An 18,955-nucleotide genomic window follows, 5' to 3' on the forward strand; every position below is an offset into this window, starting at 1 on the left:
GTTTCTATTTCTGGTAGACAATGTGGTCTCAATGGTTTTATGTGACTGTTCCGAGAACAACATTTTCTCAAGTTGGATCAGCTTTTGCAGACAAATGAAGGTGTGAGCTTTGACTCCCATGCATTTTTCAAACGTGCTGTTTGCTCGGAAGCACAGGGATATATGGGTATGCATATGCAAGACTGGAAGATGATAAATAGATGCATGTGAAAAATGGATCTTGGGCTCCTTGTGTAGGTGGGGAAATTTTATGTAACAAGCCTCTTTAATATCTCAGAGGGAAAACATTACTTACGGTGCCATATTAGCACATCATTCATCTTGGGGAGACAGAATGAAGAATATTTAACAATTAATAGGAATCATAGGAAAGATTATGAGTAAGTGCCATCTGCTGGCTTCTGTGCGTCTTATTTTCATGCAGCTTCAAGCCTGTCTTCATGATTATCACATATAGGGTGACTGGCTCATTGAGGGCGATTGCTCATTCCTTATTTGGTTTATGAAGGAGGCATTTTATAGGTGTGTGTGTGTGTGTTGTGGTGTGTGTGTGTGTGTGTGTGTGTGTGTGTGTGTGTGTGTGTGTGTGTGTGTGAATGAAACTGATTTGCAAGAACGAACCCACCTCACCAAAATACATTTTCCTTTCAATTCTGATCTGAGCGAGAAAACGAGGGTTTATTTTAAAATTCTGTTTTCATCGCAGATTGCAAAAGCTCTGTGAGCTGAGCATATGTACAGAGGAGGAAGGCTGGGTGTTGGTTCTTTGAGTCTGACTTCTCTGCTTCAGCCCTTTCCTCGGAAAATGCATAATGTTCAGGTCTCCAACGTTCTGTCTAGCATATGGCAGGTGAGGCGCCTCCGTGTCTTATTTGTATGACATGGCAGCAAGCAAATCTCTAATTGCATAGCAGTTGCGGAATGAAAAACACGTTATGAGAGCAAAGTTGACCTCGTCTCCCTAAGTCTCTTTTGGAGCCAGGCTTGGAAGTACTTAGCAGGAAATAGGTCTTGCTGTTAGTAAAGTACCATGACTTGTGTTTACATGATGAGTCAATAGGCAAAGGTCACCATTCCTATGTAGGCCATCACCTTGGGCCAATTAGAATTCACATCCCAAGTCTACTTTTTTGCCTATGATTGGTGACACCGATTCTTAACAGTTACTCAGTAATAATAGAAACTATTTATTGAGTCCCTGAGACACACCGGAAACTGGGACACACTATTTTAGAATAGTAAATTTACAAGAAAATCCTCTCTTTTAAAATTAATGATGCATTTCCACAATACATCACGTCCAGAGTGTGTCCTGGATTGTTTTAGTGTTGTTTCTTACATAGAGACTCGGTGATCTCTCATATAGTATACTCATAAAAGGCATATAATGAACCTGTCACAGACTTGAAATTAGAAATTAGAAATCATCTATGCTATTGCATAGTGGCAGACTCTCTATGTATGTTGATTCCAATTCACACATTGTGGGTTATTTAATTTCTTTCTTTATTTGTTTCTTTCTTTCTTTGTTTCTTTCTTTGTTTCTTTCTTTGTTTCTTTTCCTTCCTTCCTTCCTTCCTTCCTTCCTTCCTTCCTTCCTTCCTTCCTTCCTTCCTTCCTTCCTTCCTTCCTTCCTTCCTTCCTTCTTTCTTTCCTTCCTTCCTTCCTTCCTTCCTTCCTTCCTTCCTTCCTTCCTTCTTCCTTCCTTCTTCCTTCCTTCCTTCCTTCCTTCCTTCCTTCCTTCTTCCTTCCTTCCTTCCTTCCTTCCTTCCTTCCTTCCTTCCTTCCTTCCTTCCTTCCTTCCTTCCTTCCTTCCTTCCTTCCTTCCATCCTTCCTTCCATCCTTCTTTCTTTCTTTCTTTCTTTCTTTCTTTCTTTCTTTCTTTCTTTCTTTCTCTTTCTTTCTTTCTTTCTTTTCTTTTCTTTCTTTTCTTTCTTTCTTTCTTTCTTTCTTTCTTTCTTTCTTTCTGTTTTTGGGTCATACCCGGCAATGTTCAGGGGTTACTCCTGGCTCTACACTCTATATGGGATGCCGGGATTCGAACCACCATCCTTCTTCATGCAAGGCAAATGCTCTACCTCCATGCTATCTCTCTGGCCCCATATCTTTACATACTTTCTGATTTAATGATGCCATGGGCATTGTAACTGCTATCTTTGCATCCCATCCAAATCAATGATGCCATGTACCTTGTGATTGTGGTCTTCATATTCCATCTTGTTGCTGTAATGCCTAAACTGTATTACCCCCATTCTGTTTCCCGCCTAAAGTTTGCCCTTAAAAGCCTTGTCCCTGCCTTCTATAAATGAAGTTTATTGCTCTGAAAATACTTCTCTGCGAGTGGTCTGTGGCTCTCAGTCTTCTCTCCTTTTCCTGAGTCCAGACTATAAGGCTATGGGCTGGAAGAGACCCTTATCCATACTTGCATCGGCCTCGTCGGGGGGCTTGGCACCAGAACCGTACACTCTCCTACCTCAGCACTGAACCAGGTGAGCTTAGCTGGCAGCACAGCTAGAGAGCACACAGCCCCACTTCCAACCTACACACCCAAAGCAAACAGACCAAACCCTCTGTGTTGATTTTCTTCCCTCCTCAGCCTGTGTTTCTCGTCCCACACATTGCCATGTGCTGAGCTCTCAAACAGAGAGGCTGGTAATGGGGTTTACTCCTGCACCTTGAGAACCCTCTGTGGTTGGGTTCTGACTGGCTTTCTGGAGCCCCTTCATGCACAGTTGCCAGGAGCACTTTGCCTGTGGCCTGCAGAACTTTCTCTTTAGTTGAAGTGAAGTTTCCTAGATTCATGGGTTCCAACTTCTGCAACTCAGGTTCAAACCCAGGGCATCGCTAATGGTGAGGTGAAACTAGAGGACGCTCAACATCATCCTGACTTCCATGAAGAAGATGTGAAGAAACCAGAATCTTTAAATACAGAAATCTGATACCAACAACAGCGAATCTGCAATTATTTTTTTTTTTTTACCAGGACCACAGAGAATGAATGACTCAGGGGTTGGACAGCCTAGTATACCTGGAGCCCTGAGTCGGTCTTGTGCCAGAAAATTTCAGGGGTAAGGTCTCCTTGTATTTAGGCCAAGGCTTTTCCCTTCCATTTCCCCCATATTTTGCTGGGTCTACACAAACAAAAATTGCCACCCACTGTTTTTACTGTATATTTTTAACTCTCAGCCTTTAAAAAAAGTAAGAGCTTACTAAACTTTCTGCTAGTGCTTTAATGAGATCATTGGTGATTCAATAATTTTCAAAAATATACTTGCACTGAACGTTTTCTTTCCTTTCTTTCCAATCTCTTTAGTTTATCTTTCAATTTTCTTTCTTTTTTTTTTTTTTGGTTTTTGGGCCACACCCGGTGACACTCAGGGGTTACTCCTGGCTATGTGCTCAAAAGTCGCTCCTGGCTTGGGGGATCATATGGGACACCGAGGGATCGAACCGTGGTCTGTCCTAGGCTAGCGCAGACAAGGCAGGCACCTTACCTCTAGCGCCACCGCCCGGCCCCATTTTTTTTTGCAATTTTCTATTTTTTTAAATCATGCTGCTTTTGGTCTTCCTGAAGTAATTGTATTATGATCAGTTATGTCAACGATGTGATGCACTTTCATCTATAAAAATAGTAAATAAAACTCAAACAAAACAAAACAAAAACAAAAGCAAACCCAGGACATCAAGACTTGTCTGGGGGGCTTCCCTCTGCACAACTATTTCCTTTTGTTCTTCCTCATGTCCTTGAATTCCTTCATTGAGTGACCCCAACTAGTCCTACTCCATCAGTTTTGGGTCCCCAAAGATGGAATGTGTGAGATACTACCCAAAATGGAGCCTGGGTGACACTCTCCTTTTGCTGACTCAAGTCAATGATATTCAGAGTGAATTGGATATCAGAGAAGATCTGAATTTAATGTATTGATGCTGATTTTCTTCCCAGCTTTCATTCTATTTTCTAAATATTAGTAATCCAGGCCTGGTTCTTGGCTGGTGATTCTAACACCTGCTCACATCCCACCTGCACATTGGCCTTTCATATGCGATGTCGTTGCACATTAATCATCTGTGGGACTGTTGTTGATAACTTTATGGGTCTGAATGGGAGGACGATGAGGGGTGAAGTGACTCAGCTAGCTGCTCACCTCGGGTGAGGAAACATGGAAATTTCACTGGGATTCTGGTCAAGACAAGATATTGCTTTGATTTCCTTTCTTCTTTTTCTTTCTTTCTTCTTTCTTTCTTTCTTTCTTTCTTTCTTTCTTTCTTTCTTTCTTTCTTTCTTTCTTTCTTTCTTTCTTTCTTTCTTTCTTTCTTTCTTTCTTTCTTTCTTTTTCTTTCTTTCTTTCTTTCTTTCTTTCTTTCTTTCTTTCTTCTCTTTTCTTTCTTCTTTCTTTCTTTCTTTCTTTCTTTCTTTCTTTTTCTTTCTTTCTTTCTTTCTTTCTTTCTTTCTTTCTTTCTTTCTTTCTTTCTTTCTTTCTTTCTTTCTTTCTTTCTTTCTTTCTTCTTTCTTTCCTTTTTGAATTTCTTTTCTTTTCCTCCTCCCCTTTTTTGAAGGCTGGAGGGCTTTGGGCCACACTTGACAGTAGTTAGGGTTTACACTTGGCTTTGTATTCAGGGATCATTCCTGGCAGACTTAGGGGACATTTTGTTTTGTTTTAGGGCCACACCCGGCAATGATCAAAGGTTATTCCTGGCTTTGCACTCAGGAATCACTCCTGAACGGGCTCAAGGGGTACAGGCAAATAAACTTGAGTGTTCAAGGCAAGTGTCCTACCTTCCATTTTGCTCCAGCCCTGCTCAGGAGACCTTATGGAATTCTAGGAATAGAGTCCAGATTGGTTCTGCGTATGACTAGTGCCTTACCCTGTACACCATTTCTCTGACCCCTCAATTCCTTTTCTCTACTATTCTAGTTCCAAAAAAAGAAGGGTATGATAGGTGCTGGAATATTTATTGCCCACACTCTGGACATGAAGAAAGACCAAGAAATAGCTCATAGAGGACCAAGGCTACAGCTTAGTGAGTGGTTGAGAGTTTGCCTTGCATGTTAGTCCTTGGGTTCAATCTCCACAGGACTAAAAGAAAGGTGGGGTGATTGAGCATATATTTTGCATATAGGAACTCAAAGTTCAGTCCCTGGCACTTCATAGTGCCCCAGACACAACTGGGAGAGAATGCTGTGTATTGAGCCAGGAGTAGCACCTGAGCACTGTTGGGACCTGAATTCTGAACAAGGAGGGACGCCATTTTGTAAAAGCCACATGGCAGGCTTCTTCTTTAGGTTCTGAGCAGGGAGAAACACCATTTTGTAAGGACCACATGGTATGAACCTATTTCCATAGAACCTGCCTCAGTCTACCTGGCCATACTAGATAGCTTATCAGGGAAGGACAAGGGAGCAATAGGAAGGTACCCCTAGACAAGAGCCAATTATTTTAAAGATCATCAGAAAGCTGGAACCTCCCTATATCCTTATCCTATATAATCCCATTCCTGACCTTGGGCGGGGTTCTTTCATCCCTCATGGGATAGAACCCTGACCGGTCAGTTAGGAGCTATTGGCAGGCAGAATAAAGCTTAAACTTTACTCCAATTTGTGTGGTCTCGTCCTTCAATTTCTGGACCCTAACAAGCACCACTCATGTGCCTCCCATGCACAAATTAAATAAAATATAGGGATCACACCAGCCAGTGAGATGGTACAGGATTTAAGGTGCTTGCTTTATATGCTAGGGACCCCAGTTTGATTCCTGGTACCACATAATTCCCCAAACATGTCAAGAGTAACTCCTGAGCACAGAGCCAGGAGAAGCCCTTAAGCACCACCAGTATGTCCCCAATCCCTCCCAAATCAAAAAAGAATAGGGGCCATATCTGGCAGTGCTCAGAGGACTAGGGATAAGTCCTGGTAGAGCTCAACCTGGTAAACTGACTCAGGACCTCATCTGGCAGCCTGATGGGATTATATAATCAAGGAGTTTATATATAACCAAAGGGTTCTAGGGGTTCCATAACCAAGGTTGTAGGCAACCATGTTGGGTGGGTTCCATGTAGTGCCAAGGCACCATCTTGGACCATGTATATGCTCTTCCTCTTAGATGTCTCCTGGCAGTCTATGGTACCTCATGACTGAGACCAGGAGACAGGTGCTCCATCATGGACTATAAAGGTAGGTACAGGGGACACATTGCATTTGAGGTTTTCTGAAGGTGTCCAGGCAGAGAGTTCTGCTGAGGAGGGAACTGGAGATCTGGATTTAGAGATCAGAGAGAGACTGGGAGATTATTAGCTCTGGGATTCTCTGCTGGAGAAGCTAAATGAGAACATGGTAAAGTGAGAGCGAGAAAAACCAAAACCCCAGAGTGAGCAGTCCTGGCACTCACTCGCTGCACTCTCCTTTATTGCTGGTGTGATTTTCAGCAAACAAAAATATGACCTCAGCGTCTGTGCTTGTCATCCTGAGGATAAAATTGACCTCATAGAATCACAGTAAGCATTTAGAATGCCTGCTGGAATGTCTAGAACAAAATGATGGATGGATAAAATAATAATTATTTGTGTATGGGAGTTATTCCTACACTGAGTGTGGCTCAGATTACCCTCTTCACCTTAAAATATTACTGTACTTGGGCCAGAGCGATAGATAATGCAGTGGTAGGGCATTTGCCTTACACACCACTGACCCAGGATGGACGCTGGTTCAGTCTCTGGTGTCCCATATGGTACCCCAAGGCATGAGCGATTTCTGAGCGCATTGCTAGGAGTAATCCCTGAGCATCACCAGGTGTGGTCCAAAACCAAAAAATGAAAATATTACTGAGCTTGAGTAAGCACTTGAAGTATTCTTGGTGGAAGGCCAACAGAAAGAATTTGACATGGCTTTTAGGACCCCCATTTTATCTATTGGAAAAATGGTATATAAGTGAACATCAAAAGCAGCCTTATGGGTTGGAGAGATAGAATAAGGGGCAGGGTGCTTGCTCTAGGTGTAGCTGACTCTGCTTTGATCCCTGGTACTATATATGGCCTCTTGAATACTGTCAGGAGTGACTCCTGAGCACTGTGGGGCATGGCCTCACTTCTACAAAAATAACTATTATTGAATGATTGGAGGAACTCATAAGTGAGGCAAACAAGTGCACAGGGAAACACAAGCAGGAGAAGTTGGAATCTGGAGAAGAGCCACAGGCTTGGCAGACAAAGAAACAAAGCAGCAGAAGACACAAGAACAAGGTGCCAATGAATCAAAAGATGGGAGCAAAGGCAAATAATTTTCTCAAGAAGGACATACTTGTTGAAGCCATAGCACAGCAGGTAGGGCATTTGCCTTGCACATGGCCAACTCCAGTTTGATCCCTGACATTCCATATGGTCCCTCCCCCCCAAGCCTGTGAGGAGTGATTTCTGAGAGTAGAGTCAGGAGTAGCCTATGAGCACTGTTTGGTGTGGGCCCCCCAAACCCCCCAAAAGAAGGACATGCTTGAAAAAGAAAACAATAGGGGGCTGGAGTGATAGCACAGCAGTGAGGTATTTGTCTTACACACAGCCAATACAGGCCGGACCCTAGTTTGAATCTCAGCATCCCATATGGTCCCCCGAGCCTGCCAGGATGATTTCTGAGCACAGGGCCAGAAGTAACCTCTGAGCACTGCCGGGTGTGGCTCAAAAACCAAAACCAACCAACCAAAACAAAACAAAACAAACTCAAAAAATAACCAATAGCTTCAGATACTTCCCAGGTAGTCCAATCCTGAATGATACATCTGTGGCTTTTTCAGAAAGGGAGAATACAGATTTCACTTTTTGTATGAACTACAAAAGCCTAACACCACCCCTTGCCTCCTCAGACAGAAAGGGCCCAGTTCTATGACTGAAATAAAATAATATGAGTAGCTAAATCCTTTCAAGTGAGTTCGGACTCCAGGGCTGAAAAATCTGGGTCTTTTCTTGTGAAATGGATTTGGACTAAACCCCCTTTTAACCAATCCCCCACAGAAAAACTAATAGCCTCACCTGATGTTGCCATCTTCCCAGAAAAAAAAAAATTCCCAGCTCTTCCACTAAACTCCAAAAGAAAATAATGGCTGCCAGTACTTTCCTGGTCGTCCAGTCCTGGCCTATCTACCTCTGTGATGTGCTCAGAAAGGGGACAAGGGCAGATTGCCCTTTCTCCATGAACTATGGCAGTTTAATGACACACTTTTTTCCTCCAACAGAAACGGTCCAACTCTGAAACTCAATCCTATATCAAACTTCTAAGCCTCAAAATTTGTTTTAAATCTATAAATCCTGGACCACACACAGCTACACATGGCTGTGTGACACTTTAGTATCTTTCTTTTATAAATGCTTTATTTAAGCACCGTAACTACAAGCATGATTGTAGTTGGGTTTCAGTCATAACCAGAACACCCCCCTTCACCAGTACAACATTCCCACCACCAGTGCCCCCCAACTCCCCCCCCACCCCTGCCTGTATTCGAGACAAGCATTCTACTTCTCTCACTCATTAACATTGTCATGCTAGTTGTTAGTGTAGTTATTTCCCTAACTGCACTCACTACTCTTTGTGGTGAGTTTCATAGTGTAAGCCAGTCCTTCTGGTCCTCAACTCTATTGTCTCTGGGCCTTATTACAATAATGTCTTTAAATTTTCTTATTTTCTTGAGTATCTTATAGTAGTGTCAGTATAGTGGTATCACAGGAAATCTGATGGGACAGTTGCATAGTAGTCTAACCACCTCAGTGAGATCAAACACTCAACTGGAACCAACCACAGCACAGTAAATCTTGACACTGGCGTTAGTAACACCATGAAGAAATTTAACAGTCATTTCAAATTAAGCTACTTAATCTAGGTCTTGATAATCTCATTTGCCTCTGTGTGTGTTGTAACAAGTAATATGAAGCCAGTTTGTTTGTGTCTGCCAGAGGTAGGCTATGGTGATGGATAGGAGATTGAGAACACTGGTGAAGGCAGGTGATAATGGCGGTGGGATGGAAGTTTGAATATTTAATGCCTGAAATAACTGTGCTATGAACAACTTGATAAACCATGGTGTTATAATAAAAATTAGGGGAAATGGGACCAGAAAGATAGCGCAGTGGTAGGGCATTTGCCTTGCACACAGCTGACCCAGGATGGACCATGGTTCAAAACCCCAATGTCCCATGTGGTTCCCCAAAACCGGGGGCAATATCTGAGTACATAGCCAGAAATAACTCCTGAGCATCACCAGGTGTAGCCCAAAACACAAACAAATAAAATTTAGGGGGAAATGGGGTCGAAGAGAGCACAGTGGTAGGACAAAGGTTGCCTTGCATGCAGCTGACCCAGGATGGACTTGGGTTTGATTTCCAGCATCCCATATGGTCTCCCGAGCTTGTCAGGAGTGGTTTCTGAGTACAGAGCCAGGAGTAACCCCTGAGCATCACCGGGGTGTCCCAAAGAACAAAACAAAAAAATTAGGGAGAAAAACATGCTTTATGCTGGTATTAACACTAAGATAAAATTCCCTGAGAATTAAGTATAATGAGAAACAAGTTCAAGAAGGTGCTTTCATGCTGGAAAGGCCTCAGCAGGTACAGGTTGCAGTGGTAAGAAAGTGCTTGGCCATCAGACAAGCAAAGGTGAGAATGTTAGTAATATCCATGGTGAACAAGGTTTATAGGAAGAAGTGGCTCCAGAGACAACAGGATGGACATTCATGTGTGTCTTTTTCCATGAATTACTTGTTTATTTATTATTTAAGGGGTGCCCCACTAGCAGGGCCCTGGCAACTGGCTGGTAGTTCAATGCAAGGATCCCAGGATACAGTATTGCCAGGGCCTTGCCATGGATTTTTGGGCCAACCTGCAGTACTCACGGGTTTGAATGGGCATACCCACTTTGGCATTGCTGGGATTGTCTCCCCTCCCTGTATTATCTTCCCAGCCCCCCCCCCCCCGTGCATGTGAATTTTTATTTATTTATTTATTTATTTAATCACCATATAATTACAAAGTTATTCCTGATCAGGCTTCAGGCATACAATATTTCAACACTGGTCTTTTCACCAGTGTCTACTCCCCCTGTTTGTCTACCATACACCAGTCTGATTCTATGAGAGGTGATTTTTGTTTTTGTTTTTGCACTGTGGATTATAGTAATGTTGCTGGTAAGCTTTCATATCTAACACTTTACCGCCTTTCTGAATCTCCCCCTTCTGTTCAAATGCCTCTCTCCACTAGTATTTGGGGTACAAATATGCAAGCATGAAATTTTCCAGAAGTATATGTAAAAGAATCTGTGATTCAACCACTTCTGAGAAGACTGAAAATATCATATAGTGATGGACTTTTGGGCTAATAGCCTCCCAAATCATTGGAAATTTTATAGTAAAAGCTTCTTGGGGACTGGAGACATAGTATGGAGGTTAAATACAGATTTTTATTTTATTTTTTTTTGGTTTTTGGGTCACACCTGGCAGTGCTCAGGGGTTACTCCTGGCTGTCTGCTCAGAAATAGCTCCTGGCAGGCACAGGGGATCATATGGGACACCGGGATTCGAACCAACCACCTTTGGTCCTGGATCGGCTGCTTGCATGGCAAACACCGCTGTGCTATCTCTCCAGGCCCTAAATACAGATTTTGAATGTAGTTGACCTATTGGGAGAGACACTTCAACAAAGAGCTGTGAATAGTCCCTGAGTATAGCCTCTGTGGCCCCCAAACAAAAACAAAACACTATTTTATTTTATTGAGTTCGGGGCTACACTTGGAGGCGTCAGGATTTACTCCTGGCTCTGTCTCATGAATTACTTCTGGCAATGTTCAGGGGAACATCATAGTGATGCCAAAGATTGAACCTGAGCCAGCATGCAAGGCAAGAGCCCTATGTACTGTGGGGCATGGGTCCCCACTAAACAATATTTAAAAAAATTACATCATTGGAGCCAGAGCAATAACATAGAGGGTAGGGCATTTGCCTTGCATGAGACAGACCCAGGTTCATTCTCCAGCATTCCATATGATCCTCTTAACCTGCCAGGAGTTGGTGATTTCTGAGTGTAGAGCTAGGAGTAAGGCCTAAGCACCACCAAGGTGACCCCAAAAACCAAAAATAATTTTTTTACGTCACTTAGACATAATCAGAGACTAAAGATGACTTCGAATCAGCTGAATTGAAGCTTTGCCTCAGGTTTCTATCTGGAAAGACTAAGAAAACTATAGCAATTGTTGCAGAGAAAAACAGATGAAGGAATCATGTTTACAAACAATTCAGCTCTCACACATTGCTACAATTACATAATTAGAGCATTATAGCAAAAGTGTGATTTGCCATCTTTTTCCATAGTCATAGATTTTTTTGTTCCTTTTTGGGCCACACCTGGTGATGCTCAGGGGTTACTCCTGGCTATGTGCTCAGAAATAGCTCCTGGCTTGGGGAACCATATGGGATGCGAGGGATCGAACTGTGGTCAATCCTAAATTAACATATGCAAGGCAAATGCCCTACTGCTGACGCTATCGCTCAGCCCCATTCATAGATGTTGATTGACTTCATCTGCAATCCTGGGCCACCCACATAAGTAAAACAAAACAAAAATGTTCCAAGGACACAATTGCATCATCCTTGTGAGTTCCTCACCTACTACTGCAAATTTAAAATCTTTTTCTTATTTTGTTTTTTGTTTGTTTTTGAGTCACACCCCACAGCACTCAGGGGTTATTCCTGGCTCTGAGCTCAGAAATCGCTCCTGGCAGGCTCAGGGTGACCATAAGGGATGCTGGAAATCAAACCACCTTTAGTCCTGCATCAGCTTGATGCAAAGCAAACACCCTACCACTGTGCTATCTCTCTGGCACTGCAAATTTAAAATCTTACCATTTCATACAACCCTTAAGGAGCCTTTCATGAGCTCCAAAAGTGCCTGCAGAAATCTAGGAAAACACAGTTCCCTTTTCAGAATACAGAAATTGTGATGCCGTCAGGCAAGGCAGGACAGAATGGGAAATACTCATTTACTCTCTGGGGACATAAATCTGGCCAAATCCAAGGCATGCAAGCCTTCCGGGTTTGCCAGCAAGACTCAGGGATTTGAGTGCCCAATCTGTGCTCAATCTGTCCTGGCCCCCATAATCAATTAACTCATGTCTGCCTCCCTGGTGCCACTAATTGGGAACATAAATCTGGACAGACGATTTGCATTTACTCTATAAAAGCTGCTCCTGGTTGATGCAGCTCAGATGTGCCACCAGTTTTTACTTATTTTTATTTATTTTTTAGTGTTGGGGCCACACCTGATGGTACTCAGGGGTTACTCTTGGCTCTGCGCCTAGAAATCGCTTCTGCCTAGGGGGACCATATGGGATGCTGAGGATCAAACCTGGGTTAATCCCAGATCGTCTGCGTGCAAGGCCTACCGCCGTGCTATCACTCTGGCCCCACAGTTTTTATTTTCTTTTTTTTCCTAGGGGCTGTGGAGCTACTCACGGGCAATTCTTGCTCAATTGGGCCACCAGGTTGATGCAAGGGTAGGAAGATATGAGGCTGCTCAAGTCCTTCAGTGCTGGAGATACTTTCAAGGTCTCATTTGGTGGTAATCAGGGTGGAGAGAGGAACCCTTAAACGCAGCATGGGGTGCTGGCAATGCTTTGTGAGACCATGTGGTATGAGGAACCAAGCTTGGGTCAAGCACATGCTAAGCATGTGGCCTGACTATTATCTTATCTCCAGTTGCCAGATTTTATTATTACAACTTTCTACCATTCAGAATTTTTTTTTTTGAGGGGGGGATGACAACAAATGAACTCTGAACAGCAGTCATTTCCTTGGCCCCAAATTTTACTCAGGTATGGCATCTGAGGATGCTTGTCTTGCATCAAGCTGACTCAGATTTGTTTCCCAGCATCCCATATGGTGCTATGAGCACTGCCAAAAGAGATTCCTGAATGCAGAGCCATGTGTAACTCTTGAACATCTTTGAAGAAAATGACACTGCCATGGGATGGAGTGATAGTAGCACTTTGTGTAGGGCACTTGCCTTGCACTGAGCTGACTCTGATTTGATCCCCTAACCTGGCCAGGAGTGATCCCTGAATTCTGTACCAGGTGTATGTGCTGAGCAATGCTGAATATGAAACCCTCCAAAGAAGTCCCCAGAATAATTGAATGATTGAAATCAAACCAAAATAATCTTAGCCTTTATAGGATCAATTGGTGATTACCAAGTGGGAAAGAGACTTGGTGAAACAGCATCAAGTTTGATTGTATAACAAAGGATAGAATGAAACTTGAATAGTGAAATTTGCCATATTAGGGTCTTTGAATTGATACAACCTAGAAATAATGTAATAGTATAATACAATGATACTTTCATAAACTTTCAAATAAATTATATAACATTAATATTCTACCATCTTGCTATGTCTAAATCTCCTGTTCTCAGTATTTCTGATACCTAGCAGTCACATGTGAGATCTGCTGTGTCCACAAAACTTTCCTTTTGTTTTGGATTCCTAGGAAACTTAGAGATTTAAACACATGACTTTAGTATTTCTATTCAAAACTATTTAATATCTGCATTGTGCCAAGTCCTCAGCCACACATTGGTGAAATAATCATTATTTTTTCCCAATTTAGGACTTAGAAAGTTGAGGCAAAGAGTGAAAGAAAGAACTTCTGAGGTTATTGCTGACCAAAATAATAATGGTCGAAAAGATTATTTCAAATTAAACAGCTTAGCTGACATATCTAAAACAAAACATTGAGTCACATGTGAGAATATTTGTACTGAATTCATATGTGGGCAGATCACAGTGCTGTAAGTAATTGTTAAGATGTTGACATTTTGACATAGCTGTTGAATAAATAGATATATCCAACATATATATCCAGTGCTCTTAAGAATATTTTCCCATCTTTTGGATTCCTATAGTTACTATTTATTCTTAGTCATTTTAACTCTGCCACTGATATTTTTTTTCTTCCTCGGAGAATCAAAAACGTCTCAGTTGTTTTCCAATGATGAAAATTTGATGAAAATGCATGGGTACCAATGACTTGGTGTAAATAATCTAATAGAGCATTCTGGACAACAGCAGACATACCATGCAGTTTCATATTTATTTTACTAGCTGAAAACAAGTCATAAAACTTTCAGTTATAAACAGCTGTTCTGGATCCTCTGCTCCCACAAGCTACATAATAATGCAACACACCAGGAACAATCATAAGCATTCAAATGAACCACAAGGAAAAAACATCTTAAGTGGGATTAGTTAATATTGATGTAAGAGCTTTATTTTTGGAATGTGAAAAGTCTGTGGTAGGGGAATACAAAAATGACCAAGAGCAAAACCAACACCTACTTTCTTCTAGTTCTGTCCTTTCTTGTATTTTGGTAGAGGTCCTGAAAAGAGAAGAACTGTATATTTACTGATGTAAATTATGAAACACTTTCCAATTTGCAAAGTGCTTCTCTAGAAATGATTATATTTTGTTTTGTTTTATTTTGGGGTCACACCTAGCAGTGCTCAGGGGTTCCTCCTAACTCTACACTCAGAAATTGCTCCTGGCAGGCTCTGGGGACCATAAGGGATGCCGGGATTCAAACCACCATCCTTCTGCATGGAAGGCAAACGCTCTACCTCCATGCTATCTCTCCAGCCCAGAAACAATCATATTTGACTGTCCCAACAACTAAGAGGACAAGCTAAGAAGAATATCACCCTCCCCGCTTTTATTAGACTGTAATATTAAATGACTTAAGTAGGATCATAGAGTTTCTTCTGAGAAATCTCACTGGGGAAGACATAAAAATTTAAAATCAATGACTTGGATTTGAATCCTGTTTCTGCCTCTACCATCTCCAGACTCCTGAGTCTTTGATTTACCATTTCAAGATTGTTCACTGTGAAATGAAGAATATAAGACCAAGTCCATAGACCTGAGGTTAAGATTATATTAAATTACCTATGAAAATTGCTGTGTAAAATGTAATATACCGAGTGAAGTTGGTTATAATTCATATGTGATAATTTGCCGCGGTGGTAGCATATATTCTGTTTTATTAAACTTTTATGGCGACACAATCAAACATGTGCTAAAGTGTGTTTGACTATAACAGATGTATTAATCACAAAGTTCTATCTACCCCATGGAGCAGCTCCACTGTTTTCAGCATGAGAACAATTGTGTTTTATGTCTAACTCCATGCTTTGCTAGATTATTTTTAAATAGTCTCAGACTTTATATTGGCAAAAGTGTTCAGTGAATGAAACTATTTTCCTTCCCATCGCATTAGGTTGTGTGCTCTGTCTCTCTGTCTCTGTCTCTCTCTGTCTCTGTCTCTGTCTCTGTCTCTCTCTCTCTCTCTCTCTCTCTCTCTCTCTCTCTCTCTCTCTCTCTCACACACACACACACACACACACACACACACACCTACACACATCTTAACATTGTTGAATGGGTTCATAGTTCTGTAGAGAATGGAGTTTGTAACTTGAGGAGCTTTTTTTTTTTTATATAATTATCTTTATTTAAACACCGTGATTACAAACATGATTATAGTTGTATGATTACAGTCATGTAAAGAACACCCCCCTTCACCAGTGCAACATTCCCACCACCAATTTCCCAGATGAGGAGCTTTTTTAAACTGATAAGAACAGATACTACACTTGATCTTAGCCAAAAGGCAGAGATGCGATGAGGAGCTTTTTTTAAAGAGAAATAAAAACCAAAATTAGATAATAAAATCAATCTTAGAAGAGGCAAAAGCTGCCACTGACTTCCTACTCTCTATGAGCTCCCAATAAATAAACAAATGCTCCCAATATATAAATAAAGCTCTCAGTAAGTGTGTAAATGCCACAGGATTCAGGCAAAATCTGCCCATCAGCCATCATCAAATGACTCGGGCAATTATTAATTATTGTTGCTTTTTAATGAAGATCTAGCATTTTTTCACTATAGAGCATTCTAATTTTATCACTCTTTTCATGTGGATTGGTTGTCATTCTTTTTTTGTTTGTTTTTGTTTTGTTTTGGGGCCACACCCAGCTCAGGGGTTACTCCTGGGTGTCTGCTCAGAAATAGCTCCTGGCAGGCACGGGGGACCATATGGGATACTGGGATTTGAACCAACCACCTTTGGTCCTGGATCAGCTGCTTGCAAGGCAAACGCTGCTGTGCTATCTCTCGGGGCCCTGGTTGTCATTCTTATATAAGTAAAGATGTATTTTGATCATCTATTTGGATATTTCCATCCATCTTTTTACTTTACTTAAAAACACTGCATCACATAGTTGACACAGTTGACCATAATACATGTTTCCAGATAAGTGAAAACAAAAATATCTTAAAAAGAATAGAAAGAAAACTAAAAAAAGAAAGAGAAAAAGTTTGAAAAGAAAGAAAAAAGCAGTATAGTAGCAAGCACATTTGTGTGAAAATGATTGTATCTCCAATGAAGTCATTAATACAATGGCAGAAGGTTTAGTAAGCTCTTGTTGTTAGCTGTTTATTCTCACTTCGTTAAATTGGAGTGTTCTTATAGAGATGACAGCATCAAACAAATGAAGTTAGCCTGAAACTCAAAGCACTATTACTGTGGCTTTTCAGCAGCCAGGTCTCCTGGAAGAAGAAGGATGCAAGAAGAGGGTGCCTTCACTAGCTCCGAAAAGAAAGCTCTGGTGATATCAGCCCAAATACCGCTGTACCTGAAGTTTGGTCAGATTGGTGTCCCCGAAAGAGAATCATAGAGGGGAGGTGAGGCAGGACCATAGGAAAATGGTGATTCTGGGTGATGGATGCAGTAGGTGTGCCTTTGGCAGGGCAGGGGTTGGTCCTCCCTCTTCTCCTGAGTTTGCCAGCTTTCTGCTGCATAGCTGGAGTATCCATGATTTTTATGGCTTGATTTACATCTCTTTTAAGAAAAGAGTGAGTCTACGGAGCTGGCGCAGTACGAGCACTGGAAATTGCAATTCTTCTTTATTCATTCATTCATTCATTCATTCATTTATTTTGGGTTTTGGATCACATCTGGCAGTGCTCAGGGTTACTTCTGGCTCTGCACTCAGAAATCGCTTCTGGCAGGCATGGGGGATCATATGGAATGCCAAGATTTGAACCACCATCTGTCCGGGATCAGCTGCATGCGAGGCAAACACCCTACCACTGTGCTATCTCTCCAGCCCCTCATCTTTAGTTTAGTGATGGGCACCTGTTTTAAGAAATGTATGTTGAGGGGCCAGAGACATAGCAGAGCAAATAGAGCTTTTGCCTTACACATGGCTGACCCAGGTTCAATCCCCTATATTCCACATGATCCTCTGAGCCTGCCAGGAGCAATTTCTGAACAAAGAGCTATGAGCAACTCCTGAGTGCCATTGGGTATAGCCAAAAAAAAAAAAAGTACGTTGGGAAATTTTATCATGTGAATGAATCTTAGTAGCAGACTCTATGCACTTAGGAGTGTAGTGAACAGTAAGAGGTTAAATAAAGTACAGTAGAAAATAATACAATCAAGAGATTAATACAGTTAGTACAGATTTAAGAGTTTACTGTCTGAGTAGGATTACAAAACTGACATCATGAGGCAATGAAAATCAGCCTATCACTGACTCACACCACACACCATATCTGACTGCACATGAGATTCTGTCAGTTCAAGTAGGAGATAAAAACCAACACAGATCTGAACAGAGAAATGCAATAAAAAATTATTGACCAGGGGCTGGAGTAATAAAACAATGCATAAGATGCTTGCCTTGAATGCTCTTGGTTGATTTTTGATCCCCAATAATCTCCCAAGACTCACCAGGATTAATTTCTGAGTATAGAGCCAAGAGTAAATCCGTAGTACTGCCAGGTATGGCCAACAGCCAAAAAGGAAAAGAGAAAAAAAGTAGAAAAGAAAAACTACTGATTAGTAAAAGAACATTAACCAATAGGAGATTAAGAAACTCTAAAGAGAGCTGAAGTACATGCTTTTCGTGCCAAGGGCTTTGGTTTGATCCATGATGCCTCATAATTCTTTGAGCATACACCAGGAGAAACCTCCAAACACAGAGCCAGAAATAGCCCGTGGCACCACCAGGTTATTCCCAGCTCTCCAAAGAGATTCCAAAGAACAGGGAAATGGCAGATGTAAGAAATAGCTGAACCTTTGGTACCCAGTCAGAGCGCCAAAAGAACTGACCCCAGATAGAGACTTTCCTGATCCACAAGATGGCAGAGCAATAAATAGTGGACAAATTCACCAAAGAACTTTGAGACTAGAAAGACAAGCTGGAAAGTCTTCACAAGAATTCTAAAACTTAGTAGGGACTTCCACACTTAATCTCTGTAATACACTTCTATCATTATCTACTGACAATAACTCTACACTATGGCATGTAGCAACTGGAAATTTATTTACAGGGTTCAACACCAATATCACAGTACAGAGACAGCAAAAGGTGAATTGCATGCTGAGGGTTGCTATGTGGTGAACTTGCATGCCATGAGCTATGTTCATATAGGAGAGGCAGATGAATGCCCTGTTCTTTCCCTTTATTTTCCAATTTTCTGAATGATTTAGTGCCCTGGAAACCTCTGAACACTGCCATAATGATTTCTATTGCTGTTGCTATTGTTTTTGAAGTCATTAATAACTCGTGAATTTTAACATATTTAAAGAGTTCAATTCACTGAAGTTATTTTTCTTTTTGAGTAGCAGCATTTATTTTAAACTCAGCCAATGCAATGAAAAATATAGTGAATTTCCTCGCTTTATACGTATGAGAGATAAAATGAAATACTATCTCAGAGTTTTAGGACACAGAAATCTCAATGGTAGAGCTAGACTATAGGCATGTATAGTATAAAGCAATCGAAATTACTTTTCAGTTCCATCAAAAATGACCCTGATGAAATAATTGTCATTACATAAAATGTTGAGATTAAATAGAACTGAATTCCCCAT

The 18,955-nt window shown here is 41.4% G+C and overlaps 1 pseudogene; it reads right to left on the reverse strand.

The window, feature by feature from the left end:
* Positions 1–15,553: 15,553 nt before the first annotated feature.
* On the reverse strand, positions 15,554–15,698 carry LOC125997854 (uncharacterized; annotated as a pseudogene).
* Between the last annotated feature and the right edge of the window lie 3,257 nt (positions 15,699–18,955).

The sequence above is a fragment of the Suncus etruscus genome, chromosome 19 (assembly GCF_024139225.1).
Source record: "Suncus etruscus isolate mSunEtr1 chromosome 19, mSunEtr1.pri.cur, whole genome shotgun sequence".
In the NCBI taxonomy this organism is placed as follows: domain Eukaryota; kingdom Metazoa; phylum Chordata; class Mammalia; order Eulipotyphla; family Soricidae; genus Suncus; species Suncus etruscus.